We start from the raw sequence: 27,963 nt of genomic DNA on the forward strand, positions 1-27,963 counted from the left end.
GTTGGCTTGTAGCATCTCATACCTGGGTCCTAACTCCCAGTTCTTACTCCCACGGGCTGATGCTCTGGATTCTCCAATCGGCTATAATTCCTTAACGCTTTTGCCTTGTCTTCCTGTCTGATTCTCGTCTTCCAAATTACTCTCTGAAACTTTTGATTTAAAATGTTTTACTTTCTGGCTACCATTTCCAATTCTCCCTAAACTCCTTCTACCCTAATACGGCCCTGACCCGTCCGGTTACTTACCTTGCTGTTTTTCTAATCACTTCATGTTTTTATAATGATTTCAAAGCTAATCGACCTAAAATTCACTATAAATTTTCCATTGACATATTTGTTTCTTTGTTTTGACATTATCCGTCAAACTAATAATTTACTCAAAATTCTTTAGCATGAAGTTTAGGTCGTATAGTTTTCAAGTAGTTTGTTCTAAATTTTATCTAAAAATTGTTACTGGTGAACAAATATTTTCAAATATTTTCAAAATTAATAATAAGGTAAACAATAATTCTAGAAAATGTTGTCGCTAGCTATATAAGCGGCCCAGCGGACATCTGAATTCAGTTTGCTTCTAGTTCCCAATAAAGGAACGTCAGTTGTAAGGGTCCGTGCGGGGCCAAGCCAGGCCCCGCACCATCAAGAAACCCTCGCTCGCGCTCCTTAAAAAGTTACCTGTGTTCCTGGCGAAGTCTGGCGCTCTCTGCACGCGCCCAAGTCCGGTGGTGCTTTGCGGTTGCTCTAGCGGAGCGCCTCGTCTCCTAGGCGCGCGCTATCGGCGCGCCTCGCCTCAACAGGCGCGTGCTGTCACCGCGCCTCGCCCGCTATCGGCGCGACTCGCCTCAACAGGCGCGTGTTGTCACCGCGCCTCGCCTCTTCGAAGAGCGTGCTTATCAGCGCGCCTTACCCAGCGCGCCTTACCGTGCGCGCGCTATCAGCGCGCCTTACCCAGCGAGCCTTACCGTGCGCGTGCTACCAGCGCGCCTTACTGTGCGCGTGCTGCCAGCACGCCTCACCTTTGCGCGTGCTATCTGCGCGCCTTACCTTTGCGCGTGCTATCTGCGCGCCTTACCTTTGCGCGTGCTATCTGCGTGCCTTACCCTTGCGCGTGCTATCTGCGCGCCTTACTGTGTGCGTGCTACCAGCGCGCCTCACCTTGCGCGTGCTATCTGCGCGCCTTACCTTTGCGCGTGCTATCTGCGCGCCTTACCTTTGCGCGTGCTATCTGCGCGCCTTACTGTGCGCGTGCTACCAGCGCGCCTCACCTTGCGCGTGCTATCAGCGCGCCTATCCGTGTGCGTGCTCCTGCCTTGCGCGTGCTACTAGCGCAACTATAAACGTATTTTTATTCTTTTTGTAATTTAAACCATCTGTTAGCGTGTCATATTTAGACTATAGCCGATAAATAAAGAACCTACCCCTGTTATATCTATCCTTTCCTTTCTACCTCCTCACTCCCAGCTCCGTTACCCACTCCTCCAATATACGTGGAGGAGGGAGTAACGTGACAGTTTTGGCGCCCAACTTTTAAATTTACCGGCTTTCTTAACCCACTAAATTCTAAATTATAGACAGCATCCTTGTCTTTAAATCTTAAATAACTTTTCGGCCTTTTTCTGTTTAATTTTCTATTTCCTTAGTCAATATGGCACGTCTCTTAGATTATCAGCTAAATTAGACTAGTAGCTAAACTTTTTTTTATCACTTTTATTGCTAAAAATGTATTTTTCATAGGTCTTTAACTTTATAATAATTGTACTTCTTTTACTCTTCAGCTCAGCCCGTCCTCCTTCTCCCCTTTTTCCTTCTTCAAGCTCGTTTTCATTCTTCATTAACTGTCATTTTCCATTTCTTTCATTTTGTGTGATTGTGTCATCTGTAAATATTTCTTCATTCTCGGGTGGCTTAATAAGCCAGGTGCCCTTCTTTTTCTTTTCTTCACCTTGCAGAGCGGTAGTCCAACTCTGAAGAAAAAAATAAGCCTTATGGTCAAACACTACTTTTCTTTTTACTCTACTGTGGTAGGTCTACCCCTACCACAATCTAAGTAGGCTCTACCCCTACTCTCTATTCTCGTCGGCTCTAAACCGACTAGAACTTGTACATAAACTTATCTTCGCGGAGCGGCTGACTACTCCCTTAAAATAAGCCTTAGGTCGTTCATTATTATCTTATTATCTTTTCCAGTGGAGCGGCTGACTACTCCCTTCTATAAAGAAGCCTCAGGTCATAGCGAGGACTTCCTAGGAGTGTGCGTCATAGAGCGTGAACCACATCCCCTTCCTTTGCCAGAGACTTATGAATGCGTGATTATGACAGGCGATGTATGAGTGCAGGGAAGTTCCTCGATCTATTCATCTTCTTCTCCATTATATCACTCATCCTCTCATTCCATTTATTCATCCCCATTAACGAGCTTGCTCTTTCTTTCTTCTGACTTACCTACCTACTTAATTACTTACCTACCTACTTACTTACTTACTTACTTACCTACTTACCTTACTTCCTTTACTTTCCCCTAAACTTAACTCTTCACAAAAAAAAAAAAAACTTTTCCGTTTAAGATTACGACAAAGTTTTTTTTCCGTGGTTTTTGGGGTAATGTAGCATCTCATACCTGGGTCCTAACTCCCAGTTCTTACTCCCACGGGCTGATGCTCTGGATTCTCCAATCGGCTATAATTCCTTAACGCTTTTGCCTTGTCTTCCTGTCTGATTCTCGTCTTCCAAATTACTCTCTGAAACTTTTGATTTAAAATGTTTTACTTTCTGGCTACCATTTCCAATTCTCCCTAAACTCCTTCTACCCTAATACGGCCCTGACCCGTCCGGTTACTTACCTTGCTGTTTTTCTAATCACTTCATGTTTTTATAATGATTTCAAAGCTAATCGACCTAAAATTCACTATAAATTTTCCATTGACATATTTGTTTCTTTGTTTTGACATTATCCGTCAAACTAATAATTTACTCAAAATTCTTTAGCATGAAGTTTAGGTCGTATAGTTTTCAAGTAGTTTGTTCTAAATTTTATCTAAAAATTGTTACTGGTGAACAAATATTTTCAAATATTTTCAAAATTAATAATAAGGTAAACAATAATTCTAGAAAATGTTGTCGCTAGCTATATAAGCGGCCCAGCGGACATCTGAATTCAGTTTGCTTCTAGTTCCCAATAAAGGAACGTCAGTTGTAAGGGTCCGTGCGGGGCCAAGCCAGGCCCCGCACCATCAAGAAACCCTCGCTCGCGCTCCTTAAAAAGTTACCTGTGTTCCTGGCGAAGTCTGGCGCTCTCTGCACGCGCCCAAGTCCGGTGGTGCTTTGCGGTTGCTCTAGCGGAGCGCCTCGTCTCCTAGGCGCGCGCTATCGGCGCGCCTCGCCTCAACAGGCGCGTGCTGTCACCGCGCCTCGCCCGCTATCGGCGCGACTCGCCTCAACAGGCGCGTGTTGTCACCGCGCCTCGCCTCTTCGAAGAGCGTGCTTATCAGCGCGCCTTACCCAGCGCGCCTTACCGTGCGCGCGCTATCAGCGCGCCTTACCCAGCGAGCCTTACCGTGCGCGTGCTACCAGCGCGCCTTACTGTGCGCGTGCTGCCAGCACGCCTCACCTTTGCGCGTGCTATCTGCGCGCCTTACCTTTGCGCGTGCTATCTGCGCGCCTTACCTTTGCGCGTGCTATCTGCGTGCCTTACCCTTGCGCGTGCTATCTGCGCGCCTTACTGTGTGCGTGCTACCAGCGCGCCTCACCTTGCGCGTGCTATCTGCGCGCCTTACCTTTGCGCGTGCTATCTGCGCGCCTTACCTTTGCGCGTGCTATCTGCGCGCCTTACTGTGCGCGTGCTACCAGCGCGCCTCACCTTGCGCGTGCTATCAGCGCGCCTATCCGTGTGCGTGCTCCTGCCTTGCGCGTGCTACTAGCGCAACTATAAACGTATTTTTATTCTTTTTGTAATTTAAACCATCTGTTAGCGTGTCATATTTAGACTATAGCCGATAAATAAAGAACCTACCCCTGTTATATCTATCCTTTCCTTTCTACCTCCTCACTCCCAGCTCCGTTACCCACTCCTCCAATATACGTGGAGGAGGGAGTAACGTGACAGGCTATACTGGGAAAAAGTTACAGGGGTGGAAATAAAGACTCGAAGGGGTTCATGTTAATACACAATCCAGCGACGCACGATTTTTACTTTGAACTGGACAACAGCTACACGTGTGGAAATATAGGCTCAAAATGGTACGTGTAAGTACTTGTAATACCTACACACTACAGTGGTTTTTTCTTCGAACTTGGCCGAACACACTGCCGTTTCCTTAGGTAAAAAGTTTTAAAACGATTTACTATCGCGATTTTGAAGCCTCAGTAAAAGATTAGTGGTTAGTATGTATATCCTACACAATCACCTACAGGCAAACTGTAAATACAGTCTTTCAGAAACCTGTCTAGTTATAAGCTCTGTAATGTGTATTAATAATAATAAAATAAAAAACCACCAGTGAAACCTGTGCCGAAACGTCGGTAAATAAAGGTAACAAAATAAATTCGCGACAGACCGATTGTAAATGTGATTTAATATGTGTTCAAAACGCGAAAGTTTTAAATGTTATAAAATAAACAACCTTCAGAATTCCTTCAACACACTGTATTTAAAAATTGAAGCGGAAGTTTCACAGTACAAGCCATTATTGCTCGAACCTAATTTCCGTAGCAACAACGAAGAAAAACAAAACAAAACTCCATCACGTGTTCAGGTAATGCATCGCGCGCGATCTATCATTTATCCGACGTCGGGAATCCATTACTGTACTGTACAACACTATCGGAGTACGACTATCGATAGACGATTCGACTTATCGATACATTTTATTATGCAATGCTTACTTGTTTAAATGTATTAGAATCTAAATTACAATTGTATGTTAATAATACATATACACATACATACATGCATACATACATACATACATACATATAATCACGCCTATTTCCCGGAGGGGTAGGCAGAGACCACTGATTTCCACTTGCTACGATCCTGACATTCCTCTTTCGCTTCCTTCACTTTCATAACATTCCTCATACACGCTCGCCGGTTTAGGGTGCTCTTGACCTGGCCTTTCTTCAGGATTTCCCCGATCTGATCAGAGATATTCCGCCGAGGTCTGCCCCTTCCAACTCCCGTTTCTGCCTCTCCCTTCTTTCACTCATTCTTTCTACGTGTCCAAACCATCTCAACATACCTTTCTCAATTTTTGTCACTACATCTTCGTTCAGTCCACACTAACAACACCACACACAACAATTAATAATAATAAAATCATCGCATAACGGGGAATTTTTAAACATTAGGACTTTAGGACTATTAAGGGTACTAACTTATGGGTATACGAGTTAGATACGATTTTTTTTTACAGAAGATCGTTCTACATATTTTAGGCATCGGGCATCTTGAAAAATTCTCACTGTGACTGAAAAAGATTTCAGTATAAGAATACGTCCCAGTTCCAAATTCAGGACTTAATTTATTTCAGGCCCCACTCGATAAACGTATCTAGTCACTTATATATTTTATGACATTAAATGTTATATTTTACCCAAAAGAGAAATAAAATTTTAACTAGTTCCGCCAAGCTTTATATCAGTAATAATAAAATCTATTATTCATGTCATAAAATACAATTTGAAAATCACAAAAACAACAAACATCAATCTACTTACAAAAATTATAAAAATCTTAACCTAAAGTAAAAACGAATAAACACAGCCCCAGCGCCCCTCCAGATGTAAAGGGGCGCTGGGGCTTGCCGCGTTTGCCTAAGGAAAAACATTATTGGTTTAATGGTAAGAATTTTTCATATCTGTGATTTTTATAACTTGATTCTTTCAAATTTAAAAACGCTGGAATAATAAATGCATATCGATGTCGATGAAATATAAAATGTAAGTGCAACATTAAGTTGATTATTCGACATTGCACCATTTTAACAATATAATATATTCATGTTTGTGTAGCATGTTATTTCAAACGTTGTAGATATGAATGAATATACATAGACACAGATTAACTTGATTTTATACATTAAAGAAAAAGTGACGAAACCCTCCAGTGGTGAAGGCCGGATTAGGAGGTGCAAGCGCGCACTGCTTGCCCTTAGAGCTGGTCAAAGACGCCTAGTCTTACTAAGATGGCATATAGTCGAGAAATTCGGACGGGCACCGCCGTGGCGGGGTAGCCTAGGGGTTCATTGATTCTATACGTTTTTAGGTTATAAACTGTGAAGGTATGAATCCTTTCATTGTGTATTTTAGTTTCCTTTCAACAGATCTCTAATCACTACCGATAAGGGATATTTATTTGTGTGTTTATCACGAATATTTGTTTCTGAGTTATGGATGTCAGCTAACTATGTATTTATCTATACAAGATGGGGCTAGATCGATCGATCTGTGTAAGATTGTCCCCGATATGTATTTAATTTACACTACACCAGACAAGCTTTATCGACACCACTACAACCCTAATCTAAGCAAATACAGACATAATGGAGACCGGTTGATAAAATTATCGACGAAGAGCGATATAAATCGACCGAGCCGTGACAGTAATACAGAGCTCCCATGCCAAGTGATTGAGACACAATGTTGATACTTAATGGTTTAATGGTAAAACCATTCATTTACGACTAATGCGGGTAATTACTGTACGAGTATTTGTAGTGCTAAATTTTGATCAAGAGATTGTTTTTTCGTATTTTTGCTTGATTGCTTCTACATTTTGGTGGTTCGAATGCTCATTATTGTAAGAAAAAGTTATCCACTATATACTAGGAACTACATATAGTTTTTTTCGTGGTGGCGAGAGAGCTACATATATAATGACACTTATTGGAATTAATACAGTCTCCTTGCTCCATCATTTTCTTTGTTAAACTGAGATCACCATTCAGTTGCCTAGATAATACGAGTCACGGATTGAACGTTCAAATCGTGGCAGTAAAGATGATATTCGGATAGTAACTGCGACTGCATTACTGTTGCGACATGATTGCTTCGGCATTGACGTGGGCGCTGTCAATTTCCTTGATATACTGAGTGACGGATTGAACATCTTAATCGGCAGCGAACGTCACTTATTTTATCACGGAAATTGACAGATGCCGCAGCCGCGTCCTCGCCGCGGCAGTAATGCCGCCAAAGTAATTATGTTGCAGTCGCCTTCTGAATGTCACCTTAAAAAATAAACGTCTTGTACTTAGCACTGAAATTACAAGAATGTTATGTTTTGCATTTTTATTACGATAACGCAACTTACCGGTAAAAGCGCGTAATAAAAACATAAAGATTAAATTTTTTAATGCACTTAAAAGTCACGTAATAAAGTTCATTTTGTTGCTCACTAAAGTGGTGTCATAACAGCGGACTTTAGACGAGTGATTAATATTTTATGACGTCACGACGATATATTTTTAATTAAAAATACTGTGACACCCCGGGGTGCTAACATGCTTCCTTAAGGGGCCGTAGTCGATTTTGGAGCAAAAATTTTAAATTGATAGATTTAGTCGTTGAAATTATACACGTTTTGTTACGTAATATCTAAATAACAAGTATTGGTTTCTATTAGCACGTCTTCTCATCTTGCCTTTTAATAATGAGGTCGCGAGCGTGCGTCACCGGTAATATATGAAAAGAAGGGGTAGTTTTTAAAAATTCATAAAAAATGTATGGTGGTAAATTATACAAATTGATGTATAAGAATAGTTTCAGCAAATGTTGTAGATTGTTTAAGTATCAAAATTATGTTGAAATTAAGTCGATTTTCAGAGAAACTGTCACTTGTTTTGAAGTAATTTCTGGAGAAAATTGATTTCGTCTAACTTTCATTTACACTACTTCAAAGTCATAATAATAAAAATGTAGTCTGATAAACGTCAAGTACAGGATATGTGTAATACAAAATTACCATGTTTAGCCGTCCAAACTTTACGAAATTTACAAATAAGAGCGACAAAATCAATGCTTTACGCGCGTTTACCTAAACGTCCATCAGAAAAGCCAACATTACTAATTTAGTAAGTCTGTTTTCAAAAAATTTATCTGATAAAAGGTAAGATAAGAAGACGTGCTAATAGAAACCAGTACTTGTTATTTCAATTAGGCAACAAAAGGTGTACAATTTCACCGACTAAATCTATCAATTTTACATTTTTGCGACTAAAATCGACACCGGCCTCTTAAGCATTAGCGCCCCAGTGGCTTTTGTGCTTATACCCAACGAAGATGAAAATGTATGATATAAAAATAGTTATTTGTTATACAAGGGTGCAAAGTTGTATTTTACCCGCGAGTGTGGAATTGAAACACGAGCTAGCGAAAGGATTCTATAGTTGAACCACGAGCGAAGCGAGTGGTTCTAAAATAAAATCCTGAGCGTAGCGAGTCTTTCAAAATACGAGAAGTAAAATACATTTGCACCCGTGTTAACACAAAACTTTTCCCCTCACTATAGCGAGGAAAGTGCAACATCCACAGGCGTTAAATCATCTTCATCACTGGAATCACTTATTTTTTTACGATATTATAACAGAAAACACTGGAAATTCTGATTTTACGTGAGTCGGTGATCGGTGAGAAGTGTTTTTAAGTAAAAAATTTGTTGACAATGTTGACATTTCTGTTCTGACGTATGAAATGTCAACGATGCGTTTTGAAATTGCATCGACTCAACTTGTGCCTTCAGAATTATATTTATATAAATAAAAAATCTAACGTTTCCTATGGAAATTTAAGGTTTATGACTTAAAATTATTAAATAAAGCTAAATTTGGTCTTTTTTATTAGATTCTCAAACCATTTATTTAATGATAATTAATATCGAACGAACCATTATTATGAGCGTTTTACGTTTTGTTATCTGTCAAGCTACTTAAACACGCTCCATCCAAGGTCAAATTACTTTCCCCACTAGTGGACAAAATGCGTTTTTCCCCGCTTGTTTTAAAGGATAAAAGACGGCTTTCCGAGCTAGTGAGGGGAAAAAACCCTTTTACCATATTGTCGTAATTGTCCAATTAAAGAGTGCTTAAAGCATTGGGCATATAACTAATCCACAAGCAATAAAATGGATCATTTTGCTTAGACTCGTCTATACAAATATACCTGTTATCATTATTCACAAGTGTAAGTGTAGTGTCGGTTGCTTGTCGACCGCCATCGAGGCATTGTCGGGTGATATCGAGTTGTGATATTTTTTTGTTTTTGCTATATTAAAGGTTCCCAACGCGAACGCGGCGCGTAAGACAAGTTCTTATGTAGGTAATTGGAATGAGCTTTCTCAAATTGTTCCTGGTAAATAATCAAGTTATGCTTGAATGTAGTAATTTGCATTTTCAATTAAATTCAGTCTATTCTAGTGAGGGGTCTGAGTAAATTTTAATTAAATAAATTTCTATGTAAAACATTTTTGAACTAACTTCACGTGACATTTAACACAACAGATAAATCGGGCTTCATACTGTAACATTTATTCATATTTTAAACTGCTCAGAATCGAGACGATACGATTTTTATTGCGATACACGCACCATGCTAGCGCTCGGCGACATAAAACAATGTTTAAGTGCCGTCATCTTGGTTCTTGACGTTATCGTAAAATAATGTCATTTAAAAAAATGTGTGTTTTGATATTTGATGACAAACATACTGGCATTTTGAAGTTATATCTCTAAAATATTCCCAGTAAAATATCAATAAATTGCATGTCTTCGTTGTCTGATATTATATGAAGAATAAAGTTATCTACCAATATTTGTTTACCCAGGTAATTGGCTGTTGTATTTATAAATGTTTCTATGTATTTTTCATATCTCTATTATGATGTCGCTGTAAATGTTGTTGTTGTTGTTGTTGCTTGGTATTCGTGAAAGAGCCCTTGAGGTAAATGTTGTATTGATTCGTGAAAGAGCCCTTGAGGCCTACTTACACAAAAAAAAATCAATAAGTATAAAAATAAGATCACTCAAGAATGCTCCGGCTCCATGCGAAGAGGCGCACGTGCACGCTGTTATGGGTGCCGGTGTCTTATTACCTAGTTCTTTCACTCTGGCTACGACCATGCAAGTGTTAATAAAAAGTTTTAAATAAAAATAAATACATTTATGTATACCGTTTACAATATATTACAACCACAGACATTATGCGAAAGAATTAGAACTTGCACATTGATGTCAATTACCTTTTTGTTATCATCAGCCCGTATATCTCGCTCGTATTTCTAAAGTGTGCACAAAGCACTCACACTCAAACAAGAAATTAATTAAACTAAAATGTAAAAATACGAACAATACCTTCCCTCTTCCCAAGAACATTTTTGCCACAATTCCACATTTAACAGAAATTACTTCCACTACACAATATCCTTTACAAGATGGAATAAAATTAAGCGTTCTTTGAATTTAAACAGAATTAAAATTAACACAGATATGCAGATCTAGAATGACGCTTACGCTTAAAGACAATTAATGTATGCAAATAGGAAGGTAGGTATCGTGCATATGAACATTTAATGAGTGCGAAAGGTACAGGTAACAAATTAAAAAAACGTGACCACTTTTGTATTTCTGTAGCGGCCTAGGGGCTCGTTCGAATGTAGGTTGGTACACTAAAGGTTAAAGGACTGGGAAATTCGAAAAGTTACATTTAGGAGATATGGTGGGTGGTTATATGTATGTATATTGGACTATACTGTTGCAAAAGCTCAAATAAAAACATTTTTAAACAAGAACCAACCAGATATGTTTCAACTGATATACCTTGATCTTGATCTTTTTATTCGATAATTTGTCATTTGATATAAGAACTTTTTCTATGTCCATTATCTAATACAAGACAATTTATTTCTTTGGACGAAGACATTTACGAGTTTAATTATATCGAAATTCGAAAAGATCTTGAAACTAATAATATTCCTTCGTTCAAGATCTTTTTTTCCGTGTAGCCGCGAAATGACATGACCACCTAATGAATGAAATTATTTTAGACAGTCTAGCGAGATTCTACATCTGTGGAAATTACATGAGTACCATTAATTCTAGGACAATGTCTCAGTCGGACAGACTTAAGGGGCACTTGCATACCTTAATTGAATTTGAGATTGCAAATGGTAAAATAACGTGAGTTATGGCGACGACATCTTAAAAAGCTTTTGTACTTTATTCTGACTGTCAACTGGGGGACTGTCAAAGATTCTAGGAGCGCTTTACAATATTTGGCTCGATGCACCTCGAATTTTCGACGAGCACCGATAGCCTACACTATTCTTAACAGTTTAAATGAATTGTCGGGATCAAGTATCAAAATACAGTTGCAATGGGTGCCATCTCATATAGGTCTAACGAGAAACGAATCTGTTGATAGATTTGCTAGGGAAGCTATCACAGAGGGAATAGTATGTAATTGTTTACCATACCATACTGACTGTCTAAACATGGTACGTTCTAAATGCCGGGACTTATGAAAGGAGCACTTCGACGGGAGGTCTCTGAACAAAGGAATATGGTACAGAACAATTCAACCTAATCTGTGTCAAGTGCCATGGTTAAGAGGATCTGGTATGAGTAGGTTAGATATCATAATAGCCCTCAGACTTCGATCTGGACACATTCCACTTAATAGCTTTGCTTTCTTGATGCGCAAGTGATACTCAAAACTGTACGGAATGTGGGACGAGAGAAGACGCCACTCACATTGTAATGGAATGTATCCGAAACGAAGCAGAAAGGCATCAAGCTTTTGTAATTAAACATAAAATTAACATATTGAATGTGGGTACATGTAGTGATATTTTAGCACACCCTTTGTCTAAAACAGCTAAAGATTTATATAAATTAGTTAATTTAGGAATTAAGCGACGGTGAATTTGTGATTTTGATTTGTAACAATGGGGGTGCCATCATCAAATATGATAAAACCCCTTTATTAAATAGATAAAAAAAAAACAAAAATGGGTGTGTTTTTACTGGCACAGTTTTTTTAGTTATTGCTACTTTTACTTATATTAATAAGATATTTAAACAAAGAAGTACATTTTCACACAAACATTTCCTATTTTAAAGTAATTATTGGTTATACACCTGACGTAAATACTAAACATATTAGGATTTTACTAATGGATGTGGACAACTCATAAATTATTAAAAATAAAATATATAAATACGTTAAGGCCCCATTGGCACCATTTTCAATGTAAAAATGTCCAAATTTCAAAGTAGCATAAAGTAAAAGTGCCCAAATAAATTTTTGCTCGAAACGAAGCCTTAACAGAACAAAGGCACGGTGTAGGCGGTGCAAAAAGAAAAACATGCTGCAGAAATTAACTCTTTCGTGAAATACGAGTACTAGCTATTCATGACAGCTTTCTACTTACGTACTTGTATAAGTACGAGTAAATACTAATACACAACTTTGGGAACGAATTAAATTATTTTATTAAATATTTTGATTTGTGTTTTTTATAGTCACACTACTATATATAAATTATAAACTGAAATAGATGTCATATATTAAAGAAAAAGTGACGAAGCCCTCCAGTGGTGAAGGCCGGATTCGAACCGGGAATTGCTTTAGCAATCCGGGTTAACGCCTTGAATTGAACCCCTTGGCCATCCCGCCGCCAAGGGCCGCCAATATATGACATCTATTTCAGTTTATAGATACTAATAGGTTGACCTATGTATTAATTAACTATGTGCAAGCACGTTTGATTTCAATTTAACAACTTGTAACTTGTTTGGACCTGATGATTGTCTTGGTGATTGGCACGCATCTCATACACTACATTCACTTTATTTTTATTGCGCGCACAAGTTTTGTGAGCAAAGATCTCGCGAAGGTTACGGGCGAGCCTTAATTGCTCATATGCATAGATATGCAGATGCCGCCAGTCCTTAGTGTACCTAAGGCCTGAGTGGACGCTCGAGTTGAGCGTGCAGCGGGGCGTGGCGTGCGGCGCGCATGTTAAACAAATGCAAACGTATAGGAGTGGCCTTAGTGCACGCTGCTCAAATCACTTGTGAGCCCGACGCCACGCTGCACGCCCGGCCGAACGCTCCGCTTTGAGCGTCCACTTCAGGCCTTACACTTAGTCGCCTTATACGACACCCACGGGACGAGATGGAGTGCGGTTGCTATTCTTTACTGATACCGGCACCACAGGACCTTTCACTTCGTTTCGCATGCACCAGCGTTTGCAATCTTCAAAATCGTATCAAAATAAGATCAAAAACGTAACAAATTGTTAAATCTGAGTGTAGCAGTGACACTTTGCGAATTAACGGGCAAAATTTGTCGGCCAAACCGACCTTAATGAGCGGCTGCAAACGGCTTGTGGGCAAAGCTGAAGGTATTTAGATGACTTTTTGAGATTGCCTTTTTTGCACAAAATTTGCGGTAAAAAATTGGGACAATATTTGGAATATTTGGATGATTTCCACCTAAAAACATAATATATTGTTTGGCACAAACTTATTTACCTAACCTAATTTCACAATCCAAAGCACTTTTTGACGACCTGTCTGGCCTATAGTGGGTACTGGGTAGAGACCCTGCCTATGAAGCCGATGGTCCCGGGTTCAAATCCTGGTATTTATTTGTGTGATGAGTACGGATATTTGTTCTGGAGTCATGGGTGTTTTCTATGTATTTAAGTATTTGTATATTGCGTATATGGTTGTCTAAGTACCCACAACACAAGCCTTATTGAGCTTACTGTGGGACTTAGTTAATTTGCGTCCTCTACATATAATATTAAATTAGCGAATATTTTTGAAGCCGTCTATATCTCTAGAAAGGTATTTAAATATTTCAAGAATGAATTATGTCTGTCTTCTTATTTTCACAAAACCCAAATACATACCTACCTATTTAATAAGACTAATTACTTAGTACAAAATGCTACGTCTCTTTATAATCTATATAAACTGTTACGTACGTATCCCTTTTTAATAAAGTTAAATGTGAAACAATACATAATTTTTAAGTAGATAGTTTTATTTATTCTTATTTTACTTTTATGTATTATGTGTTAATAAAAGCACTTTCATGCAACAATATAATATATTCATTGTTGAATACATTGAATAACAGTATAAAATATTTAGCCTTAAAATTACAACGACTGAAAAATAAAATCACTATTTTATACAATTTTTATCGCTATAATCATTATAAGAACCGGCCAAGTGCTAGTCGGACTCGCGCACGAAGGGTTCCGTACCATTACGCAAAAAACGTTTGTTGTATGGGAGCCCCACTTAAATATACAACATTTATAGGTATATCATTATCGGCAACAGAAATATATCATCTGTAAAATTTCAACTGTCTAGCTATCACGGTTCATGAGATACAGCCTGGTGACAGACAGACGGACAGACAGACAGACAGACAGACAGACAGACAGACAGACGGAAAGCGGAGTCTTAGTAATAGGGTCCCGTTGTTTCCCTTGGGGTACGGAACCCTAAAAAGCAATTACTTTTTATAGATCTGAACGTATTTAATATATCTTCGAGGTTTTATGGATTCAATTTCTTAATGCTTTAGGGATTCGGAAAATATTCCTACTACGATTTATTAATAGATTAAAAGGTTCCTTTGTGAGAATTGATCTTGATGTATGTAAGTTTCACATGGTATTATGACGTACATAAAATAATATATAGGGTTTGATTGGACATTGAAAAGTATTAAGCGAGAGAGTTGTAGGTAGTAGATAGCATATTGTCAGCAGCAATGTCGCACCGTAAAACTTCAGCAGCAATGCTGGTGTATACTGAATCCGAACGGTTATATATTTACCTTAACGCTGCTGCAGTCATCTTCCGATTGATTTAGTATTCAAGTCAAAATATGTTCAAAAAAATCATAGCTTACATCCCCTTGAAGCTTTGCACCTAGCTAGCAAACACCCGTATAATTTTTAGGGTTCCTATTACTGTCCATCTGTCTGTCCGTCTGTCCGTCTGTCCATCTGTCTCAAAACGCTTTTTTTATCTAATTTCATTTCCCTAGGAACGGGAGACCTTAGGCCTCAGGGTGCGTAGCCAAGATGCCAATTGTTCGCTCCGCGGCGAACCATACGGTAGTGTCTCTATCACTCTTCCATATTAGTACGACAGATACATTGGCGTTTCGTTCGGTACGGAGCGTAAGCGATTGGCAACTTGGCTAGGCACCCTGGGTGGCTAGAGGGTAAAGCAAATAAATAGCAGTATGCTAGAATCTAAAACTACTTCAACTATTTTATTCTCGCGCAATAACAAATTCAAATCGGTATTCCAATGTCACATACGGCTGTTACGTTTGGTGGGGCATAAATACTTTCATGCTCACACAAAACCGGGGCTGCTCGCTAGGTAAATTATAATTTTTAATATTCATTAATTTTTTCATTGTGATTGACATCTGTATATACAATTTATAGAATTTTTAATATCTTTAAGCGTACTATTAAACGAACCCGCAGGCGATCATAAACACCCGCGTATTTTAACATTCGCCTATAAAATATCCTAATTTACCATCCATATTTATTCTACAATGTACTCCAACTCGTAAGATATAAGGTATATTTTCGAATGGGTATGAAAATGGAGTTATCACACTTTGTAATGTCGTAATGTTACTTGGCGTGCTCCTCCTTCCTCATTATTGCCTTTACAATGTCGTTAAACAGTAAAATGAGTATATCATTCGTTTCTATATAAAAATAAGTGTGTAAATCAGTTTGTACATTATCTCTTGCCTACAGGAAATCTTCCAGAAGCTGGCGACCAAGTGGGAAACAATGGGCATTGACGTTGCCGAAAAAAGGTTGACAAACCTGCGTTTCGCCGACGACATTGTCTTATTCTCTCACACTGCACCCATCTAGAGAAAATGCTACAAGATCTTGGCACGGCAAGTTGGCACCCAACGTGGGGTTATAATACAAATGGCACCCAACGTGGGGCTTTAATACATATGGCACCCAACGTGGGGCTTTAATAAAAATGGCACCCAACGTGGGGCTTTAACACAAATGGCACCCAACGTGGGGCTTTAATATAAATAGTAACTGACAGCTTCAGAAATTTAAAAGAGCCACTTTTAGTATTTTTATTAGCATTTTGGAAATTTAAAAATTAATTTTTTGCCTGTTAGGTACTTGTGATATGGCTATTAAGTTATTAACCCTTAAGTGCATGTCTTTTTAGGTTTCCGTACCCAACGCGACAACGCACCCCGCTGTCCGTCTGTCCGTCAAAAAGTACGGAACCCTCGGTGGGAAAGTCAGACTCGCACTTGTCCAGTTTTTTTCTTTTTCCCTGAAATTAATATACCTAGGTATATGTTACATAATTGTTTTCTGATTCTGGGAAAAAAACTAAAACATCGCTTTTCACTACTAAATCAGTGTTAGAATTGACATAGGGTAAATCATAATTTATGTAAACATACAATTTATTTAAATATTGGTAAAACATATTAACATATATAAAAAATCTTACTACCATTAGAAATTTATATTATTTTGTAATATACCTATAATAAAGATTTTAAATATAAAATAAATGGAAACCCCGAAAAGTACCATCTGAATTACATATAAAAATCAACTTTTCCAATTTTTAGAAATTTCCCGCCATTTTAAAGAAATGTATTTTTTTTTACAAATATTGGCAACTTTGAATAGAACATCGAAAGGTGTATTAACTTACGATCAAAATAATTATACAGGACCAAATCAATTTTATCTAATTGTGCATAAAATTATATGTTTTTTATTGTGTAGGCTGCATCCATCACTATGCATTTAAGGTTAAATAGGGCCTAACCGATAGCGTTATTTTTTAAATACTTAGCTGCTTGTAGCGCCCGGCTTTACTTTTTTCTTTTTGCTAAAAACTTCTGCCTACCTAACTTTAAGGAAAAAAGAGGACTTGTTAGTTTCAGGAATTTAAAAGCTTTCTTTGTCTAAATGTTATTGTTTTTGGAAAAGCCCCACGTTGTGTGCCATTTGTATTAAAGCCCCACGTTGGGTGCCATTTGTATTAAAGCCCCACTTGGGTCCCATTTTAATTAAAGCCCCACGTTGGGTGCCACTTTTATTAAAGCCCCACGTTGGGTGCCATTTGTATTATAACCCCACGTTGGATGCCATTTTTATCAAAGCCCCACGTTGGGTGCCATTTGTATTAAAGCCCCACGTTGGGTGCCATTTGTATTATAACCCCACGTTGGGTGCCATTTTTATTATAGCCCCACGTTGGGTGCCATTTGTATTATAACCCCACGTTGGGTGCCATTTTTATTAAAGCCCCACGTTGGGTGCAATTTGTATTAAAGCCCCGCGTTGGGTGCCATTTGTATTAAAGCCCCACGTTGGGTGCGATTTTTATTAAAGCCCCACGTTGGGTGCCATTTGCATTATAACCCCACGTTGGGTGCCATTTTTATTAAAGCCCCACGTTGGGTGTCATTTGCATTAAGACGAAAGGGGACGAAGTCACGTGACCACTTCTCCATACAAACGTAGGCCTTATTTTCCTCTGGATATTAACAGTATAGAAAATGTTTTACGTACTTTTGATGTATATTAACAGTATCCCTCCAAGTTAAGCTTCTTTTAAGTAAAGCCGCGTGCTAAAAGCAGCTAAGGAATAAAAAAACAAAACGCCAGTATCGTTCAGGCCCTGTTTATGGGAGCCATATACTTAATCACTTCTTTGATTAAAACGGAACGTTGCATTTTGTGGCCGTTATAAAAACGTTTAAGGTTGCGGCTTAGATGGATTACCGGTTTGCTATTGTAAAATGTAATTTTAGGATTTATTTGAAATACTTTCTTCCTTCAATTGGCTGACAACTAAACCAATCTACTATATTTTTTACTAATTATATGTAATAAAATTATTAAGTTTTTATCCATAAATCTACCTATTATCTTGTCGTCTAGTATCCACAACATAAGCCTTATGTTAAGAAATAATTATAAAAGTAGTGAATGTGAACGGGACATTACCGCCTGAAATCATTTTTATTTAGAAAAATACATAAAAATAACGAAAATATAACAAAGCAAATTACACACGCTATTTATTTTTACCCTACGAAAGGTGGAGTAGAAAATGTTTTAACTTGTATTACAGAAACAGTCTTAAGTATTTCTATAAGAACTGCCTACTATTGACGCGTAGTCTGATTCGCTACTTTTAATGCTGACTACAAAGACGTGCATTTACTATCCCAAAGGTTATAGGTTCAATCTCCGCCTCGTGTAATACCAGTCGTTTATGGTCTCGGGTCAGCTGCAGATATTGAATTGAATTGAATACATTTATTTCAGATTTACATTCATATTTTGTTAGTATAACTTAAGAACTAATGTTAAATTTGTACATGATACTACAACTATATACATAACCTATTTTCTAAATTTACGAAAACCTATAACTTGGCGAATCCAATGCGCCAGTATAGGATTCTCAATCCTCTCTATAATGACCTCCAGAATGCTGTTGGTACCGCCCCTAAGCCTGCCCATCATCGAGACGATTTTCTTTCGCATAACCGCGTGAAAATCGTCTGTTTGGGCCTCGGCGAACATGAGTGATGCACTGCACCATGTGGGCAGCCCCAACAACATTCTGAGTGCATTATTATATTGGACGAGCAGGGCATTAAAGGCTTTTTTCGTGATACTGTCCGCGCGCCAATTCCGTGCATTCGGAGGTCGAGAAAGTGGGAGGTTGTGCGCCGCGCCCCTACGTACAAAATGACACTACTCTGTCATGACGCCCAACATTCCTAACATTCCTCAGCCGTGCACGGAATTCGCGCGCGGACAGTAGGCCGCAAATAAACTTCTATACCCCTGTATAGAAGATTATTTGGACCCGACCATACGAAATACCGTTTGACATTACCAGTAGCATTTCAGTCAAGAAAAACTTCGTGTGTGTTTCATCGAAACCGAACTTATTAAACTATGCAATATCTTACAACACGTGTGACTTACATTAAGCATAGACGGTTCAGAAAATCCACAGAAATGAAGCAAGAAAACCAATTATGTTTTAAGAACTTAATTAGGTTTTGATCTTTTTTTGATACGACCTTGAGTGATGCCATCAGGCGTCTCACGCGCACCGAGCAAGAGCGAGATGCCTTACGATTCGACTTCGGGGTGCATTTGGGCACCAATAAAAGAGCGAGATGCCTATATAGATATACCTATATTTATATACCGGGTGTTTTCTGTAACAGGAGCATTAAATTAAACTGTAGGCTGTACTCCTCCAACTGACCAACATTTGTTCAGCAACTTTTAAAAATAACTTGTGGTTTGATTTTCATTACACAAAAATTTATTCTAAGACGCAATGTATTGCAAAGTTTGTTATGTTTAAAGGGTGACAAGCAACGTCAAACACGCAGATGTCAGCGTACATTGAAAATAATATTTAATTAGTATGAAAAAGTTATAATCTAAAAATTTCATAATTTTAAAAAGTTGCTGAACAAATATTGGTCAGTTTGAGGCGTACAGCCTCCAGTTTAATTTATTGCTCCTGTTACAGGAAACACCCTGTATAGATATGAGACGACTTCTGATTGCATTTCGTCATGACCAATCACCATTAAGGTCACGTTCGGGTGGCAACTTTTTGCAGTTGCATTAGGTCCTGTTGCGACATTACTTCCCAGGTAGCAAAATGACGTCAGCGACGTCATAATGACGGCATTATTACGTCATAATGAAGTCGCTGACGTCATAATGACGTATAAATGCTACTGGGGTTGGGAAAGGTGCTAACACACGTTGCGGTTCATAAGTGGCATCAAAGTTTCCAATATATATATACATATATATTATATTAAATTGGCAAAGCAGAATCTGCTCCACGTTGTGTTATTGGCGCTGCACCCAACAACCTTCTCACTTTAATAAAAACTTTAATTTCGCTTCGTTACATGACCGTAAACGCTAGAATATTGCGATGTGTTTTTTTACTGGAAGAAGTTAATAAAATGTTATTAGAAAAATTCGTTTAAGAAATGTATGTAGGTCTTTACGTAGAGAATATGAAAAATAAGTATGTATGTATGTATGTAAACACTTTATTGTACATAAGACAGGTTAAGATATACAATTAAACAGAAAGTATACAATGTATAAGTATATTGTATTTAATAGAATGTTATAATGTAAGAGAGAAAGGCACAAACGACAAAGCAAAGCAAAGCAAAGGGATAAACAACTATCCTCCCTCTTGTTACTTCATGGCGCGTATAAGTTGAAAATAGCTTACTAGGAATTAGATTTCCATGGCCCTTACAATATTAAAAATAAGTTCTTTAATGGAGCTTTGGATCTTTATATTTTATAAATATATGTTACAATTTTTATGGTCCTACAGTCGCTTTGTACGTTTTCGGTCAGTATTTATATAACGGAAGTATAATGTATTTATTTTGGCGAAACGTGTATATATTGACGAAGCCTGCGTGATGTATTTTGCCTCCGTCTTAGTGATAATATCATAATTGTGAAACAGACAGTTTGCTGTTTAAAGTAGGTATTTAAATGGAATATGAACTATATACGTACGAGCTCAATTCTCAGCTCAACTGATAGTTTTACAACGAAGTCAACTTTAGAACTAACATTACTTACGGAGCCCACTGATTACCAGTCCGCCGGACGATATCGGCTTGTCAGTTGTTCGGAACTGTCAAACTGACAGGCTGATATCGTCCGGCGGACTAATAATCAGTGGGCCCCTGTAAGCCTCCATAATTCGACCTTTGAGATAAGTATTAGTCACTTATTAAGTTTCTGTTTTCAACTAACATATTTCCTGCAATACACACCCATTTACCAGCACGACTTAAAACTCTTTAAGCCAAAACAAATCCTAACCACAAAAAAGAGGAGTTATGTAACCCCCTTAACGAGCGCCACGTGACGCGACAAGTGACAAACGCGCGTAGATTTGATCCCCTTAATGACCCGACGTTTAGGCGAGGGTCTGGGTTCCGTGTTTTAAGTAATGAAACCCTTGAAATCAAATTGTTTTTGTTATTGTATTTACACTTGTTTGGCCTCTTGTCTGTGTTAGGAAATGGATCCTGGAAAAGTATTTATCATATTTTTGAATTGTAATTGTAATTGTGACCTCCACACATATAAGTCCCACAAATTGTAAGGCGTCACGGTAGACCTCTGCCCTGTTTATCAAAAGCTTGTAGCTTGTAATACAAGCGGAACTCACTTTTTGACAGCTTTTGTTCAGCTTTTAGTTAGAAAATAAATAGATAGGGATACGTGGAGGAATAATAGAAAGGCCTTTGCCCAGCAGTGGGACAATATGGGCTCATAATAATAATAAATATTTTAGATATGAGCTCTGTTTTGCATCCTGTCATGGCAATATCATACAAAAACCCAATTAAAACTATGTTTGATTAGTATTGTCTGTTTATTGTGTTTAGGTCCTGTTTTTCTGTAACTAATCTAATCGCCGACTACAAATGTGGCCGACTAATCGGCCTTTTTTGCCGACTAATCGCCGACTACAAATGTGGCCGAGTAGTCGGCTTTCCCGACTTGTACATCGCTCCTTTATTTTGTAAATAACTGTAAAAATAACTGTTTTAAATCCAATCTAACACGTTAAAAGCGATATTATAGAGCTAGTACAAAACCCTTTACGCGCTAGCCCGATTCGCTTTTCACCGTTTTTTTATGGGAGCGACATACTTTGCAAGCGTGCGCCACTCGTATTAAATATCGTTTTTGGATGGTTTTTGTACGTCTGTTGCAAAGTGACGTTTGAATGTATTGACATGTACATACCTATATCCACCAAATATATTGCAATAAGCGTCTCATTTTAACATATTTTTTTTACTATTTACTTAATTATATTTTTGTTTATTCTATTCTCACTTCCTATCCTTGGTAAGAAAGATCATTTTTGTTTGAGATTATGGGTAGAACATTTAATGTACACTTTTTGTAACATTTGTTCTTATTTATGTACGCTTCGGAAAGTTTCCAAAATTGCGAAAATTCCACATGAAAAAAATCGGAAACAAAAAATGAGCGGCTATCGTGAACGCTGCTCATGCCCTTTTAGTGCTTGGAAATGGAGACCTAGGCTCTCCGTAACATGTCGCACGAGTGACTAAAAATGCGTAAATTATTTATACTGTAAAATTAGCGGCATAAATATGATTTCCGGATATTCGTTATGCGGCAACCTGGAGGGGCGGATAAGACACAAGCGAGGTAGAGGAAAACGCAGACGCAGTTACTTCGTATAGTATCAAAAAGTCAAAGAGCTGACGCAAGATAGGAAAAACTGGAAGATAACCCACCAAGAGAATAACTTAAGAGTTTAGATCAGTACGGTTTCACTCACTATTGTTCCCACAACAAACCCCCCCCCCCTCACCCCGCCACGGCGGAACCCGTCCCAATTTCTCGACTATGTGCCATCTTACTAAGACTAGGCGTCTTTAACCAACTCTAAGGGCAAGCAATACCTACGGCCTAGGGCCTACGGGTTCAAGGCGTCAGCCCAGATTGCTAAAGACGCCGGTTCGAATCCGGCCTTCACCACTGGAGGGCTTCGTCACTTTTTCTTTAATATATGACATCTATTTCAGTTTATAATTTATATATAGTAGTGTGACTATAAAAAACACAAATTAAAATATTTTGTAAAATAATTTGATTTGTTCCCAAAGTTGTGTATATGTTACTTGTGTTAATGGAATCGAATTTGACTTCATCACACATAAGTCTACAAAGGAAGGAAACAAAGGTAATAAATATTTATCAATAAAATGTATCAAAATAATATTTAATACTTACCTACAATTCTGGTTACACGTGCCATAAAAGACAACAGGAAAATCGGCTGCTGCATCTTGGGACCGAAATATTATTAGTGGTAACCCGATACGACACACTCTGGAAAGTTTTGCACCGTAAATGTACGATACAACCAAAATATTAATAAACTAGCGACACACGGATTAAACCTTAAGAAATTATACAACTTTAGATTGATTCATTCACGTCATGAAGACGTGTGCTTTAGTTCATTTTGACGTTATTAAAGTTTAGTTTTTAACAAATCTGTACGTCATCATGAATGACACTATCTATAGATAAACCTCCATCAAGAATCACTCTATTGATAGGTTAAAACTGCATGAAAATTTGTTCAGCAGTTTATGAGTTTATCGCGAACATACAGACAGACAGACGCGGTGGCGGACTTTGTTTTATAACACGTAATGATAGTATATACTTATACCAAAGATAGATATAACTCCGTAATAGATGGACACAGTCTAAGGAAAAAACGTGCCTCGAAAATCAAGAAAATTTGATTCTCGTTCAGAGGGCGCTACTAGTTTTGGCCAACTGTCGTATAGATGGCATTGACGGTTTCGTTTGTTATTTAACAATTTTAACGCATATCAGTGACAGAACATGGGTCAAAATCATAAAAATAATTAATGCAAATAAAAAAATCATTTATCTATATTTAAATACATTTTATCGTATTTTTATAAATCTTCATTTTTAGTTTTAAAGTGTGTCGACAGATGGCAGTGAATTTACTGGGGTTACAAAATTTACTATGACAGTACCGCTCTAGTATAAGTTACTTTATGCTTATAGCTAATACCGGCAGCAGAGTTGAAGCCACGCACATAAAAACATGTCGTGTAATGAAAGTTCTTACCGGTACCAAGGTGACCAGCCTCTGCAAGATTGACTAGATAAGGTGAACATGGATAAGTATGGTTGCGGGTTAAGTGTATCTGGCCTTTACATTGGGCTTGTTACACAATGATTAGTGTTTATTGCGAGTTCATACATTTGCCGGAACACATACACACAGGTGGCGGAACTTGAATATGTATGTTATGTTACGAAATTCTTCGTTCTTAGCGTCCTTACGCAACACGCGAAGCGGCGCGGGGTGAATCAATCCTTTGATACCTATAGAAGTGTTCTACGTGGGCGATCTCTTTGCGAACGCGAACGCCTTAGGCTCGCCGCGCCGCGCCGCATCGCTTCGCGTTCGCGAGTGTTCGCCTACATAAGACGCAGTGTTACTTTAAACACATTTGTATGTGTGCATTACAAATTGGACATCATTTATTTTTTGTATGAGTTAATAGTATGTGTCTTTCCTGTATACATCATAAGGGAAACGGAATTTACAGACTAATTTTCTTGCTGAACGTTTAAAGACATGTTCAAAACTACCATTATACTATAATGAAAGCCTACAGGGCACTGACTATCAGTCCGCCGGACGATATCGGCCTATAAGTTGTTCGGAACTATCAAATTTTTGTTCTAACTGGCAGGCCGATATCGTCCGGCGGACTGTTAATCAGTGGGCCCCTTAAGACCCACTTGCACCATCCCACTAACCCTGGGTTAAGGGACACAGTTTACCAAGTGTCAAATTGTACTGGTAACCATGGTATCTCCAGGTTTAACCGGTTAACCCCGGGTTAGAGGAATGATGCAAAAGGGCCCAAGTAAACAATGTATATTTTAAAACCCGTATAAAACTATAAAGAGTAGGTAATTTGATTGTGACGTCACATGTTAGTGTATCATATAAATTCCATAGTAGCAAAATCGTTTTGACTGTTCGACTAGTAGTCAAATACCCTATAGTTTATTAAAGCAAAAAATTCAATCAATTGAGCATAATAATAACATTAATTAACAATAAATAAAGCCTTACAGTAAAAATTAAACTACAATTGACTAAACTAAAACTACTATAAAACTAAAAATCTAAATCTAAAATTGGCCCCCGTGACATGGTGCCGAGGATCCTGGCAGCATTTCCTCGCTGGATCGCTATGCTCAACCGTCGGGCGAGGAAGCTGCCAGCTCCCCGGTCCCATCCACCAGCCGTTTCGCCAATTGCCGGTATAGGCCCTGTGCTGCGGGGCCCCTATAGTAATTTACAACAAGTATTTCTGCCTTATTCCAAATGTTTATTTTACCCTTCCAGTGTATATATTATCACGTGTGGTAAGATAAGTCCCCTGTCACCCACGCGATATACTGTCACTGCTAAATACACTTTGTTCCGAGGTCTTTGTACAGTCAACAGAAATAGCTACGACGTTTATATTCAGTAGGTATATTTAAAAGATGGCATCGCTTGTGAACAGAATACGTGACAGCCCAAACAGCCTCCTGAAGAAAATAGCTGTAAGGAATGAGTGCTCAATGCAACACTTAATTAAAAATACGTTGTCATTAGTGAGTTACGAATACAAACATAGTATTTAGGTTTTAGTTTGTAGAATGCTAACAAAATGGATCTTGTTATCTAAATAAATAAACGTAAAAAAAAAAAAAAAAAAAAAAAAACAAAAAGCTAGTGTAAAGTGAGGGCTACGGGAGATCAAGACTGATGGGGACAAGGTCCATTTTCAACCAAAAGGTACCACATTGTCGCTTGTTGATAAGGTTGATTTCTAATTGAAGCTATATGGAAATAGCGCCTTACTGACAAGCGACAATAAGTACCCTTTTGGTCGAAAATGGCACATATAGTGAAAAGAGTGTAATCCCTTTTACCTCGCATAGAAAACATAGTTTTGAAAAACCACCCTGTATATCCACACTTCAACTTATGCAGATTTCCGTGATGATACTTTTCACTGAAATGCACTACGTGACCTCTCATTAAAATTAATCGGGAGTAGTTAGCGGCGGAAACAAACCAGACGGGTTATGGCTCACCCGGGAATCGTACTTTGTACCGCAGACATTATTAAAAGTTAAAGGGATATTTTGGGAATGTTTTGGTGGGTGTTTCCTATTTGAGTTGGCTATGTTGAATAATTTTAATTGTGTTATATGAAGTGCTAGCTGGCTACGGTGGCTACAAAATGCATTCCCGTTGCCAGGGAGGTTTTGGGATTATACTGAGAAACTTTTACTATGGGACCAACTCCAAAATCGCGATAATAAAGTCTGTTTTATACATATTGGCTGGTCTATTTTCTATGGGAGGGTAAAAATTTTTTTCACGATTTCGTGGTTGGCCCCATAGTAAAAGTTGCTCAGTATAGTCCCAAAATCTCCCTGGCAAAGGGAATTAAATTAAATTAAATTAAATTCTTTATTCAACGACCAACTAGGATCAATCAGTGTTAGTAATGCTTATGGGTAATCTTATACTACGGTTAGTAACAGCAAAAATGCACTTATTTTTTAGCCACCCTGTATAAGTCATTAAATACAACATCTAACCATTAATTAATTTAATTTAATTAATTACTAATTATTAATTGTAACAAACACAAAAAATTAACCGATTCAGATGAAATTTGATATACATTAGTAGGATAGTTTTTATCAATATGGTGCGCTGGTGTAAGATTGAACGGGTTTTTCATGAGCGGAAGGCAAAAAATCGTCCTTATGCCGACGCATTAATTGCCGACTTTTCATCTTACCTCGCATGAAAAACCCGTTCAACCTTACCCCAGCGCACCCTATTCAAAATTATCCCACGCAGACAGTCGCTGGCAGATGCTAGTAAACAATAAATAGTGATGGCCAAATTACCTAAATATTTGCAAGACACACCTTGTTACCAGGAATACAAATGAAATAAATAAATAAATATGGCACAATCTTACACAAATCAACCTAGTCCCACAGCACAGAATAAGTAATGATATTTTCATACAGAACGGTCACGCACCGCCCCGCCCCGATTCAAATTACCTCGCCCCGCGACAGCAGATTGACGACCTTTTGCCGAACGCTCAGTACTGTTTTTAAGCAACTTACACAATGCCGCATGCCGCGTGATTTTTGATGTATAGTGCGTCTGCCCTGTGACCACAGTAAGCTCAATATGGCTTCGGTTGCGGGTACTAGACGACGATATATATAATATATATAAATATAGATAAATACTTAAATATATAGAAAACATTCAAAAATCGGGAACAAATCATTTTGATGAACAAACAAATAAATGCTCTCAACAGGATTTGAACCCGGGACCTCCAGCTTCGTAGGCAGACAAATAATAGTGACAAATAGTGTGATATAATAGCCATAATGATTCTCACTATCTATTCAATGCTGACTGTACAGTTGTTATAACTTTATCACTGTCGTAGCTCCAGTCGTAGCGGAGGCTACGGATTACGGTACGGCGTAGAGATCATGGAAGTGGCTACGAGATTTGTTGTCTACATTCTGCCAGATTCGAAGTCCCCGGCAAGCTCGGTTCTCCATACAAACGTAGTTACGCTTTCATTTTAAAACGACTTGCTAGATTGCTCTGAAACTTTGTACTTACAATAGAAATTATCCTTAGAGATGTATAGGGTCTCCAAGAGTCAAAATAACATAACTGAGAGAAAAGAAACAAACGGGAACCGAAATCAAGCGTCTCACTGTAATTATACTCAGAAATAAAGTTACTAAATATTATAGCTCGAATAAGAAATAGTTTGGTCCTTCTAACCGGATTAAAGTAACCAACAAAACATATTGAAATGAACAAATGCAACTGCAAACCTGTGGTCATAATTTACCAGAATCACAAAACGTATTATTGACCAATTGATCCTACGAACCGGATTAAAGTAAATAAATGTCCTTACAAACAAAGCCACGTAAACAAATGCAACTGAACCAGCAGTATGAAGCCCTCGGGCAGCTCGTAAACACAGCGATAAAGAATATCCATGACGTCACGAGTGCTGCCATAATTTCCGGCAACAATGTGGGTAGTTTACATCTGCATGGGCCATCGCTGTGTGCAGGAGGATAGCTAATATTGAGTTTTTATTTTTATCTAACAGTTTAAATCGGGACGCGATGACTTTTTTTAGACGTTTGGTT

The sequence above is a fragment of the Cydia strobilella genome, chromosome 8 (assembly GCF_947568885.1).
Source record: "Cydia strobilella chromosome 8, ilCydStro3.1, whole genome shotgun sequence".
Taxonomy (NCBI): domain Eukaryota; kingdom Metazoa; phylum Arthropoda; class Insecta; order Lepidoptera; family Tortricidae; genus Cydia; species Cydia strobilella.